This window comes from Clinocottus analis, unplaced genomic scaffold (assembly GCF_023055335.1).
Source record: "Clinocottus analis isolate CAN_PGR_092001 unplaced genomic scaffold, fCliAna1.0.p SCAF_8, whole genome shotgun sequence".
Lineage (NCBI taxonomy): Eukaryota > Metazoa > Chordata > Actinopteri > Perciformes > Cottidae > Clinocottus > Clinocottus analis.
In genome coordinates, this window is record NW_027176240.1 from 12199136 (window position 1) to 12217611 (window position 18476).

Below are 18476 nucleotides of genomic sequence, written 5' to 3' on the forward strand. Positions count from 1 at the left end.
TCAAGTTAGTTATAAAACTGTGTATCATCTTTGTTGGACCATATTGACATATTAAATTAACATCTTGGTTTAGTAAAGAGCCCTGGACAATAACAAATCACAGCATACATATATAAAGTGTTTAAAACCTGGAACCCAACATGGCTGCTGCCAACATGAAATGGACAGTTTGCTGTTTCTAAACTATTTCTGTGCATTTGGATATCAGCTGCAAACAACCTCACTCGTAATAAACACACATCCTCACACCCACACACCTGACCTCAATGTCCACATTTCTGCTTCCAAAGGCGAAAACTGACCGCCAAAAGGTTGAGGATTTTCTTTGTAGGAAAAAGAGTGGGCTTTTCAGCTGCATGGCTCCACCAAAGGACACTGTTGTGAAGAATATGTGAGTCTTTTCTTTATTTCAGCATACTATATAATGGCAAACTTGACTTTGTCAACCTACTCTAAATAAATTCCCTCTAGAAACATATTGCTTTGTAGTGTGTGTAAATTTGTCTTTCTGCCGGGATGCTGCTTGCTTGATGTGGACGGCAGAACTGGCCCTTCTGCACTTCCTGCTGCTCTGGACCCACAAACCCCATAAGTACATGTGTGTGTGCGTTTAACGTTACATTTCTTAGCGTGAGTGAGGCCTGATGGCCAGGGCCCTGAGAATCCCATTGTTGGATTTTAACGGCGCACAGGTGTACCTAACTAGCTAGCTAGCTAAAGAGGGAATTATATTGTACTTGCGTTACAACAGTAATGATGACTCCTTTGGCTTGTTTAACTAGAGTGCACTTTAGCGCTTACCTCTCCTTATTTCTACCTATCCTTACTTCTATACAACCATCAGACTGAAGAAAACAGGTGCGAGAAAGACTCCAGTCTGAGGAACCATTATGATGCTCAACTCTATTTTAAGGGCACTTCTGTCATTTTTGAAAACAAACATTTGGATTGCGTGTACAATGTTTACCAGGATGAGGTTGCTCAACAGATGACAAATGCACCTTTTGTTGCTGGTCATGAGTCGGCTATTTGATGTTGCCAGTTATTTACCATTCTCCTCCGGTGGTCCTATACTGTTAGTTTATATCTAGTAAGATGTGTCATCCAGTGGCGGCTGGTGGATTTTTTTTGGGTAGGGCTAGTCAATTAATTTCAGCAAACATCCTGGTATGATTCAATGCAAAAAAGGTCGCGAAGACGACAAGAAATATGCGCCGCCGGACAGCTGTGTAGCGGGAAGGCGTGACACTTGAGAGCCCTCATACCTTAGTCTCTGCTCCTCCTGAGTTGAAGCAATTGACCAGTAGTGAGCTGACTGCAGCCCCGTTTTAAGCTTGGGCGATAAGTTTGTGTGTTTGTCCATGTGGGAGACCGCTGCTCAGCCTCTCCGTGAGCGTTGTAGCGACACTGTCAGCGGTTGCATTCTGGATGCTTATGTACACAAAAAAAACGCTCTGGTTCATTACCGTTAGCATCGAGGTAGCACAAGCAGCAGTTGTCCGTCTCTCATATATGTCCCCGGTCTGTTGTTTCATGCTGGGTTCAGGCGGCTGATCTCGGCCCAGTCGTTTTACCTAAAGTCTCTCCGCCCAAGTTCTTCTCTCAAACGGGTCTTGGAGGAGAGGTCGTATCTCGTTTGGGTTGAGTCTTTTTGGAAGAGTAGCATTTCTTTGTCGTCTCGTTCAAATGTCGCTGCAAGATAAGAGAAGCTGGCGAGATCACGTGAGATGTGAACGAGACACGAGCCCTGACGAGAACAGAGACACGGGACGCGCTCTTGGGCAAGATGAGAATAGCCCCTCCGCAAGTCTTTTTTACGGTGCTGATTGTATAAATTGTACGGCACTCATTTATTTCTTCATCTGTGATTAGCTAAACTGCGTATTAAACCTTCTTTGGGCAGAATCGATCAAGCCCCACGACGTTCACAAGCAGCAGAGACGTGCACTAGCAGCAGAGACGTGCACTAGCAGCAGAGACGTGCACTAGCAGCAGAGACGTGCACTAGCAGCAGAGACGTGCACTAGCAGCAGAGAGGTGCACTAGCAGAGGAGAGAAGCAGGAAAAGCAGATATTTCACACAGATATCCTATTTTACAAAAATTACTGGGTATATTACATAGCTCAGCAACACAAATAATGACAATTTGTATAATGTATAAATATAATTATATTTTTTCAAATTAATAATATTATATATATATATATATATATGTGTATATATATATATATATATATATATATATATATATATATATATATATATATATATATATATATATATATATATGTGTGTGTATATATGTATATATATACATATATACACATATATTTTTTGCTGCCTCAAAGTGGGTGGGGTCAAGCCTCGACGCCCTCTATGGGCCGGCCGCAGATCTTCATTTTGTGATTTTTAGCCGACATTGTTTGGCTGGAATTTCGTCATCTCTGCTGAGTGTGATAAAGGGTCACATTAATCTCAATGTCTCCTGTCTCACTCGCGCTGAGTTGTTCAATATGATCTCTCCATGGAATGTTTGGACTGCATCATCACATTTTCTTGTGTAAATATTGTGTCCCATCAAAACTTTTAAAACCAAAATCGCCACTGTTTGCCTGTAGTATGGAGCACTCCCCATTGACTCCATTTTATATTTCTATTCACAGCAGGGTGTTTGTTTATCTTTGTCCTCCTATAATTTTACCCAGAGGACCACAGTTTGATTTGTTATTCAATATGGTTCACCAGAAGCATCTCTGGGTAATTTTGGGATTTGTGCGTATTTGGTTTTCTGCTTATATTTAGGGATTAGATAACATCCTATAACACATACTTGTACATCTTGCCCTCCGGCTTTATACAAACGAGAGAAATATTTGATAAATGTCTCATTCCTCATTTTCTCATAAATGGTTGTGCAGTCATGATGGAGTATTAACTTTTCAGTGGAAGGAAGAGCAGATTATTTTGGGTCTTTAATGGATTCTTGTCAAATTAGCTGCACTGCAGTCAAACTTCATCCTCACTGCGGCGGAGTCTGTGCTACACTTCCGGGAAATATTTTCTTTTTGAGGTACTAAAAGATTTGAGTAGATCTGCAGCAAAGCCTGATGGAAGTTAAATTAGTCACAACATTTGGAAGTAACACTGGCTTGATGTTTCTTCCTGGTTTTTTTTTTGAGGAAAAGTGAAAACTCTCGAAACACTGACCAACCTTAAACAACCATCAACATTTTTGTCATTTTGTTTCTTTCATGTTAACTGTCAAAAACAAGCATCTTTAAAGATAGTGGCAAGTTGGTGACATTTAGATCCTTTTTTCTCCAGATTCACACAAATGGCACCCATGGGTCCCATTGGGACACAGAGTGCTCGGATCTTTATTTTGCTGCTAAAGAAAGCAGGGAAAAAACTATTTACCGTGGAAAAACATTGCTCATATCTGGTAACAACAGCCTGGGGATTGTGTTTGGAATAGTTATGTTGAATTTGAATTTGGCTCTGTCTGATGCAGTACATGACCAATCAGATAAGTATTTCTCACATTTACAATTTCAGTTTTCTGAGCACTTGTATGACTCAGAAATTGTGAGTTGAAAAATAAAGCTGAGGTGAAGCTGAGAGTGGTGTGATGATATTGTGGCAAGTTGCAGGACTTACTATCATCTTCATCATTGAAGTATATTTTCTCTGTGTTTCTACGATTAAGAATCTTGTTTGCTGTGTATATGTTATTTCTTCTTTAAATTACATTCAACCAAAGTGACATGATGGCATTCAACTTCATCACGAACATCTGACATCTATTACTGAAAAGCTCGTGTTTGCATTAAGGAAGTGAACACGGGTATTCACGGTATTCAAGTTAAGGACTTGCCTTCTGTCATTCATTCTCTGACTAATATACCATAATTGTCATCCAAATGCATGTTGGTGTATAAAATGAACCAAATGAAAAGTCATACCTTTACTTCACCTGCTTGTTCTTTGTCCTCTTAACTGATGGCTGAATTTTATACCCAGCAAACACAGGAGGCAGAATGTCTTCTATTTTACCATCACAGTTCTGTGACGTGAAGGAAAGACGATACAAACAAAAGGTGAACATGCAAACTCCACAAGTGGCTGGGAATGTATAATTTTTTTTAATTTTGTTTTTATTGATTAATTTTGGTAGCTTGAGCCGCAGTGTCCTTCCTAAGAGGGGACTACACCGTATGTGGAAGATGCACCTGTGGACGTCATTCCATTGGTCTAAATTCGGAGCCCCATGAGTGTCCGTTTCTGTCTCCTGGTGACGTTTGGTATTGATCGTAACATCAGATGGAAGCATCAGTTACGCTCCCATCAGCATGTTTGTCTGATTCCTGTGAAACCTGGCAGTGTGACGTTGGTCTCTTCGCGATAAAAATAAAAACTATCCGTGTTGTCAGACGTTTGTCAAAAAGCGCTTTCCAAACACAAGATGACAACACGAGGTGTGACATCCCTGTTGATTGTAAAAAATTGAGGGCGAACTTCCTGCAGCTGTATGTAAACTCCTCATTATTCCCCCAGGCGCTGTCTCATTAACCTGACAGATGTGTGAGGCGCTGCTCATGTGATTAACTTTACTTACAAACTGAGTACTCTTTCTAAGCTTCACCCGCAGCCATGCTGTTGCTCCGTGTTAGACTCCATGTTGAACAAAAACTGTGGAAGAGGAGAATTAGATGCTAAAAACAAGCCTGCTTTGCTTTGATAACTATGTCACTAACATGCAATTTTGTATTTATTTTTTTTTAGCCTTATTCACATTGTCGGGTGATCAATCTGCTTAGTAAACACTGACCATCTATTTAATCCCCTATATTTACATTGACCGAAAAGTTATGTTTTAATCTTACTCTGTGTGTGCAGTTATTTTTCCCGAGACATTTAGCTTTGATGACACAATTTAATGAGATGGCACTGTTTTTATATCCACATTTGACTTGAAAAATAACTCATCTGGCTGTATTTCTCCTCGTCTGTGCTTATATTACTGTAAACTGATTTGTTTTAAGTGTGTGTGTGTGTCATCATGACAAGATGTGGTCCTTGTGGTCCTTGTAGCAGGAATTTACTACCACAGATGTGGCCCTCTTGAGTACCTTGTCACCTCTATAGTGTAGCAACAGTGCCAGATCCATTACCGACATTGAACATGGCTGTCCTTAAGATAAAAATGAAGGTTGTGTATGAAGATGACTGTCCAGGCCAAGTTGGTTATCCCTGTTTGCAGTTGTTCTAAATATTAAGCTTACTGGATATATATATATATATATATATATATATATATATATATATATATATATATATATATATATATATATATATATAAAATCACTGAGTAACAGACTAGAATTTGGTTGCAACGTTGGCGTTGAACGGCTGCTCTACCGAAAGAGTCTTCTCACTTCCTCTCACTACCAGTTAAGTGGTTTCAGTCACACATATTAAAAACAAATGTGCATCAGAGTGTGACACTTCAAAGGTGAAGTGGGAAGCCAACCCCCTAGTTAATGGAGGGAATTGTGGAGGCAGGGACTGTGGGACGTTAGGGCGGGCGGGGGGGCATAATAGCCCTGACAATCAACCAGCTGAGTGCCCGTCCTTTATCCCTGCAGGGAGTGTCGAAGGAGACGGAGCGCTGGAGCTTGTTGACGATTCATGAGTTGACACAGAGTTAGGTCGGTGTCAGAGCTGTACAGACGGGAGATAAGAGTCGGAAAGATGGGAGTGTCTGTTGAGGAACCCGAGTTAAAAGCAATCCCTTGGATTCCTCTTTGACGTTGACAGATTGATGAGCCGGAGCTCACAGCAGTCCACCAGATTGCCCCCTTGAGATTGATGGAGATAAAAGAAGTTCCCCCCCACCATATTATTTATAACATTGACGCCCTCACTAAAGAGATACATATTGGTAATTTCTTGATAAAAAAAAGGCTGTGACAGTGCATTGTGTCTCACACTATCCATTCCGATTTAAAGCCAACATAATATAAATAACATATCGTCTTTTATTAGAGTTCAGTTGCTTTTACTACAACCTGAGTGTGAAGCGGCTTCAATTTCATATCATATTCAAACTGTTGTTGGGCAAGTTCTGCCAAACGCAATAACAAAGGAATGTAACACTGGCTTCTATAGGTATGAACATGAGACGGGCTGGCAAAAAGAATATTGTGAAATGAAATGTCAATCTTTTGTTTAATAAATACATTATTCCAAAGTTCTCTGCTTTTGTGCCTTTGAAAATCACTGGATTTATCTGGAGAATGAACCTTACTTTGGGCACTTCAAGTTGACACAAATTATTTTCTCCATTAAATCACACCTGTCATAGAACATTTATTAAAAAGAAATATCATTTTAAAAGTGATCCAGGGAGGGTGGGAGAGAACAGGGAGCTCACCGCTCTCTCTCACACAGCTGCATTGGATAATCTCTTTCTTGTGGTTCATAGCTTCAGCACCCTCGGGGAGCTAGAGGGGAGGGGGGGTTCACTACTGACATGCATTTTTCATCTTCACAGGGTCTCCAGCAGCACTCACTGTAGAGAACTGCAGTTTCCCCAAGCACCTATAATTGTTTGTAGTTTGATGTCTTTGCTGTTGAAGGCCGCACACGTGTGCACATTTGAGCCAGGAACTTCAGAGCTCGCTGCACAAAGAGACCTTTTTTCTCTCTCAGATTTACATCAGTGTGACCCCACAGCATAATGTCAACACCTCACAGAGCTTCGAAGGTATACACTCTGACTGATGACTCATTATTTTTTGTAATTGTGTTTCATTTTGGGTCGCCCTCAAGCAACCAAATCTATTTTGGCCTCAGCGTTTATACAAAAGAGGAAATTGTGTAAAAGACAATCAATTCAGGCAACAAGAGACCTGCAGAAGTTCCATTTGAAAAGACTAATCTCATTACATTTATATGAAAACATATTTCCTTTTAAAGACCTATTCATATTTTCTACCCATTCACACACGTCAGAGACTCTTTTTCCATCGTTGTCTTCTATTTGTTCCTGTAAATTATGCATACTGCTTTGACTATAGACAAAGCGCTGATACAGCCCCATGACCCGGTGACGTCAATGTAAGCCAGTAATCAACAGCTCACCACAGCAACCCTTTGAGCATTTTACCAAAGAAACTACGAATCAGCAATTATTCAGTTGTGTTCAATGTTTAATGGGTTAAATGTGTAACAAAAAAACATATAACTTAAATAAAATGAGCCTCGTAAAAAAAAAAAAGCATCACGGTTTGATTTATTTTCTCAACTGATTGGAGGTTAAATAAACATATAAAGCTTTGATTCTCTTTACACTATAAATTATTATTTTAAATATAAATAATACAAAATATTATTTCTTGGCTTCACAGGTAAAAGCATCACTTATGAATTATATCTAAAGCAACAGCTCGTGGTATGGACCTGCATGCACAATAAGTGAAGTATAAAGTGCATGTTAGCATCCTCTTGTACTCACACATTCATTGTGGCAAGGTCAACATATTAACTCTCTTTTTTGAAAATAGCTGAAGCGGCTGATAATTATCCGACAAGCTGGATCTTTGGGCTACAGTATGTTAGAGTGCCCGTTAGTCGCTGACTGTCAGTTATTGTGAAAAGCATTGAGTGTCCTTTGCAGGAATGTGACAAGTCTGAGTAGTTTCTCTTGTTCTGCTGTAAAGAGTTACCTATAGAAAGTGCAGACTCCTGTCATATACTCTCCATTAAAGTACCTACCCAGGGACAAAAAGACTCAAACATGACCTTGACTGACAATCAACAGCTAAATCAATATCCCGCTGTTTGCCGAGTGGGCTAGACGGATCACCTTGCCCTCTAAGCAATAGTTGCCGTCGGTCTTTTTGTCATCCAGATCGAAATTCAACAACATTGAAAAGAAACACAATCTAGGCAAAACAAAAATGCTTCATTGGGGGCATCCGTGACTCTCAATCTTGACAGCTACATCACGGTCTCGCCCATCGGAGGCATTTATCCGACAGAGCATCTTACACTGTAACTGGAGGGGGAACGCATGGCAGAAAAAAAGCTGAACAATTGAAAAATACCCACAGTGCCGACAATCTTAGATGTAGTTTGTAAGATGATTGGATTCTATGCTTGGACAAGCTCACTGGAAATAATAACACAAATTTGATTTACATTGTTAAACAGTATGAAATAAGATAATTTGCTTGTACACTGAGGCTATAACGAGCGTTAGTGAATGAAGTTGAAAAGCATGCAGAATGTGAGATGATCCTCGTAACAGGGAACAACTGCTGGGTGCTAATTTTCCCTCTTACCATGGTGCATAGTTGTGTTAATAAAGTAATGACAGTTTAAAAACAATACGCAGATAAAATTAAATAATTGCAGATGTCACATTTCATCCTGTACCTTTCCAGTTTTAGGATTTTAGACCAGGGCTTTTGGGTTCAATCGAGTAGTTTAAAAATGAAGCTTCCGCTCTCGACATCTCGTAGATGTTTAAAACAAGTGCTGTTTTATGTTGTGCCAAATTAAACTACTTCAAATAGACAAGTGGTAATGAGTCACACGCTGTTCAGATGAAGGTCTTTTGAGTGCACTTTTTTGCTAATATCATTTTGATAAATCAGGAGTTAAAAACAGAGACTCAATGAAACTAATAATTAATTAATAATTTAAGTATACTGAGAGATTTTGTTTTAATCTATTTTAGAGACATAATTGACATGTTGTGGACGGCATCACACACATTGCCTTAGGTATTTGGTGGGTGCACATACACAGAGTATATATAGCACTATATCACACTAACTCCTGGTATTACATCTACATTTATTCGTGTCTGATCCTGCTTGGATTTAGTGGAAAATATGCATAAGCTATGGATTGTCTGCCATCATTAGCAACAATACTGTTGCATACAATCACCTCATCCTGTTTACTTCTGTCTGTTGTGGTCTACAGAAGCTCAGTTGCCTAGAAAATATGATGTTTATTCATAAATAGCTGTTTGTAATCTGAATATGGAGATGCATTTAGCCGCTTGTATCTGCAATATGCATAGACACACTCACTGGGAAGAGAGTCAGACCCCACTGTGTGGTTGAAGACATTATGCAGAGAGAATCTGTACATTTCCTTAAGAGGGACTCGCGGTAACTCACACCTTGAGCCCAAATGGTTATGATAATGGATATCAATTTCAGATGGAACATTGTACTTCTTGGGGGACATTTCCTTTTAAAATAGATAGTGTCATCTTGTTCCAAGGAAAGCTGCTTCCTGCGAAACGTTCCTCACAATGTCACGAACCAAAACAAACCTTGAGTGTCAAACCAGCTCTATTTTTGTGAAGATGCTTTGTGTACTCGACATCATCAGTAGAAAACAATTAGCCAAGTTCACGCCGCTTAGTTTATCCACATGCACAGAGCAACAAAACATGTCAAAACTCACCTTCTCTCCAAAAATAGCTTTAACAAGCTGGAAGAGGCCGGCTTTTGTGCAAAAAGATCAGATACCGTGGCGTAATCTGTCGACGGTAGCATTCGACTTCTACAAAACTGCAGCTCAAGCTATACAGTACATCCTCACCTTCTTTCACCTGGCTCAGATCCCAGCCTGCTGTCGCAAGGGGAACAACATGAAAATCATCAAAACACGTCAAGGACTCTGACTCTGCACACCGTCACATCACAAGCGCTGCGCCGATGGAGAGGCCCTTTTAGATGCGGGTGATTATAAATCCTCATTTTCTATTCTGGCTCATCAAGCAGCTGTCTAAACAGAGCTGAGTTTGCTCAGGTATCCGTCGCTGGCTGGGGGAAATGCTGTGTGTTCGAGTTATAACCAAACCATGCACTGTTTTGCATGATTGAACATTTCTGGGGACTTGCCTAGATACTGACCCACTTTGGTGTCTTTGTGTCTTTGTAATATTTAGACCAAGTGTTATTGAGGAAGAGAAACGCCCGTTGTCTGACAGGCTGTGTGGAGCGGATGTCATGGAGCGAATTAATTAAACAAATGCCAGAATCAGGGGTGGATGTTATGATGAAAGGAGTCTTCCCCTTTCCACCCAAGAAAGATAAACAATGCATGATCTTCCGCATCAAATCTGACTCGTTGGCTCTGCAACAGTTGCGAGAGGCTGAGATTGATTTATGGTTTTTCATGTCAAATATGAACAAACACGTTTGGAAAGAAGACATTCATGAACATTTCTTTGAACAGTATACCTTTGTATTGCTTCCATCAAAAGTGTTAATCACCGAGAACCACAGAGCTGCAGTCGGCACCATTCATTGCGGCTCCCACTCACAAAGTGCATGTGAGCTGAGTCTGGCTGCTGAGCTTTTATTCCAGGGGCTCTGACGGGTCGGGCTCGTAAAGTAGCTGTGACAGTCGGCCAGAACGCCAGCAGTGGGCTCGACTTGCTTAATGAACTAACATGTTCACGTTGGCAGCACTAAGTGAAGCATTTATTAGTGAGCTGGGAACAGACACGGGGTGCACTCAGGTTGGTAATGACAGCAGCCGCCAGATGACAACACGATTAAAACAAGTCTCGCTGAGATTTTCCTGTGGAAGATGTTTCAAATAGTAAGTGATTTTACTTGAAGCCATAACATCGTCCAACATGCAATCCATAGTTATGATTAAACTGAACAGAAGTAAAAAAAATAAGCTAAAACACATTTCTGACATCTCTGTCACCTGGTGTAGATTCTGCATGAAATGAAAGTTTGCTAACCTGAAGACATTTTTACATGTTGAAAAGTCATTTCCACCAGGAATGCGACTCATTGTTGTCTTCATAACACTCAACAACCTGAAAAAAAAGACAAACACTGTATACTGAAAGGCAAAAAAGAACAAAGAGCTAAATAAATCCAAACATTTAAAAGGAATAATTTGATATTTAGAGGAAATTATAATAAGGAAATATTTATTTTTTTGTCAAGGATTAGATGAAAAGATTGGTATGCTAAATATGAAGCTAGATACAGAAGACGGTTAATTTAACATGGCATGAAGACAGCTTAGCTCCAATGCAAATATAAATCTCCCTCTTGCACCTCTATACCGCTGTATTTACTTTATCCAGACTAAACTACGTGCAAATGCAACAATTTGTGGTTTTATGGAGGGCCAATGTATGTGATAAACTATTTCTTGACTATTTCAGATGCTAATCCAATAGTCTCCAGGCAGCAATGTTATAATATTTTTACATTTTCAGTTTAGGTTGAATTTTCAGTTTCAACATATTTTAATTTTAGTTTAGGTTTGTTTCATTAGTTTCAGATTCTCAGAAATATTTGGTCTCAGTATATTTACATTTAGAGTAGTGTTAGTTTGTTTTAGGTATGTCCCAATAGTTTGTTGCTACATACTTGTTATAAAACACATGGTTGGAGAACTGTGTGGGAATGGCTAAAATGTTTGAATCATTAATTTTGGGAATCATCTTCACTACCATGCTCATAAGAAAACTTGCTTACCTTGCTTAGCAAAAAAACTTGTCATCCTGACCATGCTAGTCTTAGCCCTGAGCTCCATAGCTTGGTTAAATGGCATTTGATCTACTACAATATTCAAATGATGCCCTTAAACGCCAACTCTCTTTAATTTCTGTGGTTTCATTTCACGAGAGTTAATGGAAATTCATGCTGTCTCCTTTTTTCGGTAGTGACCTATTAAAGCTCATAAACTAAAAATGCAATGAATTTATGTTGAGCTTTATGTTATGTTTCCTTTGTTTTTTAACCAGGCAATATTGTTACAGGTTAGTTTCAGTCTTTCTAAAAGGATCATTTTTTATTTAGTTTCAGACAATAAATTTAACTGCTTATTTTTCATGCTGGTTTTAGTTTACGATAAAAGCTCTGCCTCGCAGTAGCTTCCTCTTTAACGGTCAAGAGCAGTATCAATCTACTCATCCAACACTTATAGCAAGAAAGCAAATCGGTCAAAAATGTCAAACTATTCATTTCAGTCTATATAATAATCTGTAGAACTCTTCATTCGAGTGAATTGATTCGGAGGATGTGTGACAAATGTCCTTGGTGTGCAGTAGTTTGTGTATGCAGCGAGCCTTTAAGCCCTTGACATTTTGGCAAATGCAGTACAGTAATTCCCTTCAACCCATTGACTGTCTCTTTATGAATCCCCAAGTTATAATCTGTCAACACGCATCTGACATCCAGGGTGGCGTTCTGTATGTAGATGCAGCTTTCAGCCAGACACAATCAGCTTGTCCTTGTGAACGAGATGGGAGAAGATGGACCTTCCCACCCTCACCTCAGCCTTTTCAAATGAGCTTTCATCGTCTCGTTAAGAACAAATAAGTACAATTATTTGAGAAAACAAGGCACGAAGCATAAGAGTTAGCAGCCATCATTTATTTGTTCACACAGTGTGTTGCATATATTACAGTGTTTCTCAGTGTCTCTCGCCCACTTTATTGAATTTATTTCAACATGCCAACATCTTACACACTTTGCCTGCCAGTGCATTACTTCATTTTCAGTATTTCTCTTGTACAATTACAGATAAAATATCCCCACTGAAACTCTGTCGTGAACAAAGTGTTTGCACATTATCTTAACAATTCACATTAGAAAAAGATCAATATTCTTTCCAGTAACCAGAGTAACCATTGCTCTTTCTAAGGCATGAGTGCAGCACTGAAAGCCTCTGAGGTGTATAGCTGCTACAGTTTGGACACTGGTGAAGCTCCACTGAGGTCATGTGGTCACACAGGTGCGTCAGCTGTGGTAGAGAGGCTGATGCTTTGTCTACATGTTGGGCATGGACGTTTGTGGAAGAGCTGTGGAAGCTGTGGTAGCAGGACGTACAACCACAGTCCAACAGAATACAGTAACCTGGCTGACTCAGTCGATCTCACAGTAGTTGTAGTAGTAGTAGTAGTAGTAATAGTAGTAGTAGTAATAGTAGTGTGGGCTGACCCATGGGAGGACTGTTGCCAAAGCAGAAGCACAGGCCAGCGCCTCCACCAAAGAGCCTCAATCTCATTCTGTCTTCGCAGCGCGTCAAAGTCCATAATGCTCAAAAGTGCTGCGAGTCATTAGAATCATCAAGTCAGCCGTGCTGGTACGTGTTGTGAGCACTTTGAATATCTCCACTTCCCCTTCTTCCCCCCACTGAGGTATTGCCCTATGAGGCCTCCCACGCCGTAATTAACCTGGTGGAATTAACCCTGTGGGTCCCCATGTGCAGTCTGGAGGTCTGCACAGGACACAGGACTCTGATGGCGGTCTCATTTGATCCCACTAACACAAAAGGCCGTTCACGCTGTCCGTGCGTGTGCGTTCTCTCAACGTGAATTTCTGCAACACTCTGACAAATAAATAAACAATTAGAAACATGGCTTTCATACAAACATTTTAAGTATTACATGTCATGTGATGAGATGAACAGCTAGTATATATATTTGTGATGAACATTTTACTGGTTTCATGACACTGACACTATTTTCTTCAAGTAGAGTACAAAACATCTCTAAGATATTATGTAAGAACGTTTCTTAATATCACATACGCGCTACAGTGTTGCAGAACTTCCTCTCTCTCTCTCTCTCTCTCTCTCTCTCTCTCTCTCTCCTTCCCTCTCTCCTTCCCTCTCTCCTTCCCTCCCTCCCTCTCCCTCTCCCCCCCTGTACATCACGCTAACTGACTGAGCCCGTCTTCTCTCGCAGCCTGGACTGCCTGTCGGCTGTGATCACTGAGTCTGTACGCGTGTCAATGTCTTGCTCAGGATTACTCACAACGATCAGATAGTTTGCCACTGCATATCATCTGTTTAGAGCCAAACGACACTGAAGTTTGTTTTGAGTGTTTGTGGTGTACTTTTTTTTTTTCCTTCAAGGGACATCTAGTGGTTATACCCCTCGGCTCAGGGTCTCCCTGTCCAAGTATGACAGAGACCAGGGGTATTGATAAAGTATTGACTTTTTTTAAAATTTGCAAAGATTTCATTGAGAGATTCTTCTTTCGTTTGGTGGACATGCTGTGGTAGTTTGATGCTGTGGTGTAAATCCAGTCTGACTGTCGCTCAGGGCATGATGTTTACCGAGGAGTTTGCTGCAGAACAATCTCCCCGGGCCGCTGCTGACACACATGCCTTTGTAAATGTTGAGGTCAAATTTATTTGCATTTTTAAAGATTGGTGTGATAATTGAATTGCTCTAGATGTCAGGGAAATGTCGAATGTGCAGAACGAGGTTTAATCATATTAAAGATGTCCAACCACTTTTCATTGGCTGAATTTTATTTATCTTTGATGCCGAGACTTTTTCAGATTGGACAAAATCTGCCACGTTTTTAAATATGTTGTTTGTATCCTGTACAGTCTGATTCAGGCCATCAGTACTTCGGTGATGATTGAAGTGGTCAGAAAATAGTCTAATTGAGATTGTTGCTGTTTTTCCATTCATAAGGTTGTTTACTGGGTTCTGGTACATGAGGATCTATTGCTGTCTTCCTAATACAGAGTGTAATTTAACTCTGATCAAATTGGATTGTTAGGGTGACTGAGAATGCTCTCCGACAGAAGAGGTATACTGGGTCAGTAATGCAATAATCTAATGCGCTATTGCCAAGAAAAGAGCTGTGTGTAATGACCAAGGGAGTCCTCACGAAACTGTTAATGATGTACAGACCCAGTGTTTGACAACGTTGTTCCTGTGGGAATGTGAGGGAGGGCAGAGCTGATCTGGGCAGGTATACGTTTGTATCCCTATGGAATAATTACCAGGCCCCGGGAAGTTGGGGACCTTAATGCCTGGGTTACCTTTTTTAGTTTGGGAGATGGCAACACAATCTCTCTGGAGCCGAAGGGACATCCAATGGAAATGCCTCCACTACACCAGGTCATCTGCAAATCGAACACATCTGCAGCACCGAACTCTTTTGTGCAGAGGCTCTCACATCCTGGACATTCCAACATATACCGTAAAAGTCGGGTTACCAGCCGCTCCTAGTTTCGGTGGGTGTCCCCGTTGTAGCCAGCTAACGCTGCTGCTAGTTCCCCGTTGCTGCTAGCTTCCCGTTGCTGCTAGCGCCGCGCTGCTGCTAGCTTCCCGCTGCTGCTAGCTTCCCGCTGCTGCTAGCTGCTGCTACTGCCCACGTCCACTCTGTCTGAGTTGGGGAGCTAGCGGAGAAATAGCAGCAGCGGCAGCAAGCTACAGCCAGGAGATTATAGCGGGATCACCCACCGAAGGTAGTAACGGCTTGTAACCCGACTTTACGGTAATAACAAATTATTTCAATTTAATCTTGATTAAAACTCAAAAGATGGATTCTTTGCTGAGATAAGATACATTCTTTTGTTGTACGTCGTCAGTAGGCATCCAACTCCGGTTTTGAAAAGGGAAGTTAATGCAAAAATGCCTTGAACCTGCATTCTCTCTTCTGACCATCAGAGGGCGACTATCTCAGTATATGAGATAGCCAATGGACGTGGTCCAAATATAATGATGGTGATGGCCAAAAAGGGTGATGTCTCACACAGCTCGTACATGCAATCATCTCCTCACCTCTGGGTCATTTGTCTTCGCCATCATGTTTCCTGTCACTTCACCTTTCCTCTCATCTCTGTCTGCAACACATATATTTAATATAAACAGAATATATCTTGCACAGGAAGAGATGCATCAGCAGAGTATTCATTAAATAGACTAATACGTATTCCATAACGAGTGTTGTGGCTGCATAAACAATGTAAGCAAATGTGATAGACTTGGCAAACCAACAAAAACAAACAGCTGCCAGTTGTTTTTATGGCGCCCGAGGCTGCAGACTAATGGACAAGAATCATCGTGGATCCATGTGTGGACTAATGGCAAAGAAATGTGAAAACAGATGTAAAGTCTTTAAGCACCTTAGTCTCCATTCTTTGTGCAAAACAAGAAAAAATACAATGAGTAATGGATCTTTCTTTAATTTTTTTATGCCTATTTGTAATCTGAATGTGAAAGTTTTATCAGTGGCATTCACTTTAAGAAATGCATCAACATCCGTAGCAGGCTTTGGGATTTGTGCTCTTGGCTGGTGTCGAGCTGGCGGCGGTCTTGTTATGAAAATGGATCTGAGAACGCTTCTGGCAAAGGCTGCATGAACATCGCTGGCATACAAAGAGTTCCCAGCAACACCGTTCATTCAAGCTCATAGGTGCAAATAAACACAAAGTTGGTTTTAAAAAAGGACGGAAAATCCTATTTACAGCTGTGCATTATTTAACTATTTGATAGTCATCATTTTACTCCTCGCAGTCTTGTAATATCGCCACTCATAACAACACTGGATGACATTTGATTGGAATTTTGCATCTTTTTGCATTCAGTTGAAACAGCAATTCTTCATGTAACCTCAACAACCAATTGTTTCCAACTCAGGACCAAATAATAATGTTGGCAGCTTTATAGTTGGATTCTTTATGGAGAACTTGAAATACGTACCGAGCTACTTTCCTGACTGATGACATGTCTGATGGCTGAGTGCAAACTTCAGTCCTCTGGGAGCAGGTTCCTGTGCCTTCTGCTCTGGAAAGAAAAAGTCCAAGTTGAAAATGCTATTTTGCAGAAAGGCAGAGGGAGTTGTGTTACAGTACTGTAGAGTTTGACTGTTTAATAATTGTATCATACAACTTCAGCACAGTGTGATTTCAGCATCATTGTGGGAAGAAACTCAACCTCCAAGGTATACATGTATATAATTTAGTTTATTTATAATTTAAAATGTTCAGGCATTTGGCACATCTTCATATAATAATGTTTGAAAAAGACTGTTGGACATAAATGGGATGTGCGATGCGTTTATCTCACTTTAAATGCTGTATTTGTCTTATAAAGTTTTAATGAAAGTTGATTTAGACAAAAGTACATTGTTCCTCCTGAATTTGTTCATTTAATAAAAGAATTTTGCAGAAAGTAATCTCTTTTGTTTGGCCAGCTCAGAATTACGACACTGCACACACATTTCCTCTGATACTCGAGACTGTGAAACTATTGACTGACTCTTTGTTCTTGTTCTGTTAACTTCAGTAAAGCCTGCTGCAGCAAGAAAACAAAAGTCCTCAGCGCTACATCTGGAGTCATGTATCCATTCGTTTTAATAATGCTATTGTGATGAAAAGTTGTTTGAAAATAAATTGAGTTTTGAAGGTTGTGTTGCCCGTCTCAATCAATCCTAATAACAAGCCGTGCAGTCATACACAGCCCATAAGGAGTGATGACAATTTGATGGGTGTTTTGGTAAAACATATGTAATTTGAGGAAAATTCATAGCATATTTGTACATGTAATGAATGGGAACCTGTGACGTATTGCAGAAGTGCATCTTCTAACACATAAGCACCAATACAAACAACTATCGGTGCTGTGTCTTGTTCTTCTGGGTCGGCTTTGTTCATAAATCTTGTTTTGCATTAACAGCACAAGTGTGCAATTAAGGTGTTATGCCATGAATATATTTTCAAAAAGAATTGCACCTTTGGAAAAACGTCAGAAGAAGAACATGAATTATGAATAGGCCAGCAGGTATCTGTCCATGGGGATTAAGTGAAGCTGCATTTGCACAGCTATGAAACGCATGTGAGGAATACGCACAAATAGGATTTATTGCAGAAACAGCATAAAGAAAAATAAATGGTGCAGAATAGGATAAATAAATAAATTAAAAAAATGTTTTGACAGAAAAGAAGATAATAATAGGTAATAGGTACAGTTAATCAAATTTATATGTATTTAATGAGTTCTACAGTTTGTTTGTTTTCACAATATGTATAATTAATCTACCCAGCCACATTGCACACACACACTCCTCCTCAAGCCAGCCTCATGTAGTTACCAGCAATCAGATGATTAATTACTTCTAATCACATTGCAGTTTTAGTAAGATTTCTTGTCCTTTATTCCTTTTGTTTCCAATTTTTTAATTGCGTATCTGCACTTTATCGTGTTTTTAATGAGATGTCAGAGTTGTGAAAACTGCGTACTGTAGCACTTGTAGTTAATGTAAATGAACTTTAATGGTGGATTCATGAGAATGTGCAGTGAGGTGGAGAAAATCTCTCAAACCTCTGAGAGTGTGCACACAGTGAGACACAAGGAAATAATGCTCTTAATCACACAACGCAAATGGACAAGTTTAGTTGTCAAGTATGATTAAGTATTAAAAAACACTGGTAAATCAAATCAATCGGAGAGGCCTAATGAGCTACTGCTGCTGCTTTTCTGCGAGTTATGACTCATTTAAAAGCTAAAAGTAGATGATCTCAACCAATCCGACCACAAGTTCTCTACAATATAGGACAACACTGCTGATGAATATTTCCACTCACCTGTTACATTCCTCTCCCCTTTGACCAAATCACACAAAAGTGTGTTTCTTTAACTATAGAGAAAAATAAAACAATATGATCA

The 18476-nt window shown here is 40.0% G+C and overlaps 1 protein-coding gene across 7 annotated transcripts in view; it reads right to left on the reverse strand.

Annotated features, from left to right (window-relative positions):
• Positions 1-12437: 12437 nt before the first annotated feature.
• Positions 12438-18476, reverse strand: part of khdrbs2 (KH domain containing, RNA binding, signal transduction associated 2) — a 59519-nt gene continuing 53480 nt past the window's right edge. For 2 of the 7 annotated variants that reach the window (XR_011077115.1, XR_011077118.1), the window contains exons 10-13: positions 18395-18447; positions 16512-16590; positions 15591-15652; positions 13712-14929 (exon numbers count right to left, since the gene is read on the reverse strand). The gene's annotated coding sequence lies outside the window, so the exon portion shown is untranslated. Of the gene's footprint in view, positions 13394-13711; positions 14930-15590; positions 15653-16511; positions 16596-18394; positions 18448-18476 lie in introns of those variants that run through there. The other 5 variants (XR_011077113.1, XR_011077117.1, XR_011077114.1 and 2 more) reach the window with 4 other exon arrangements.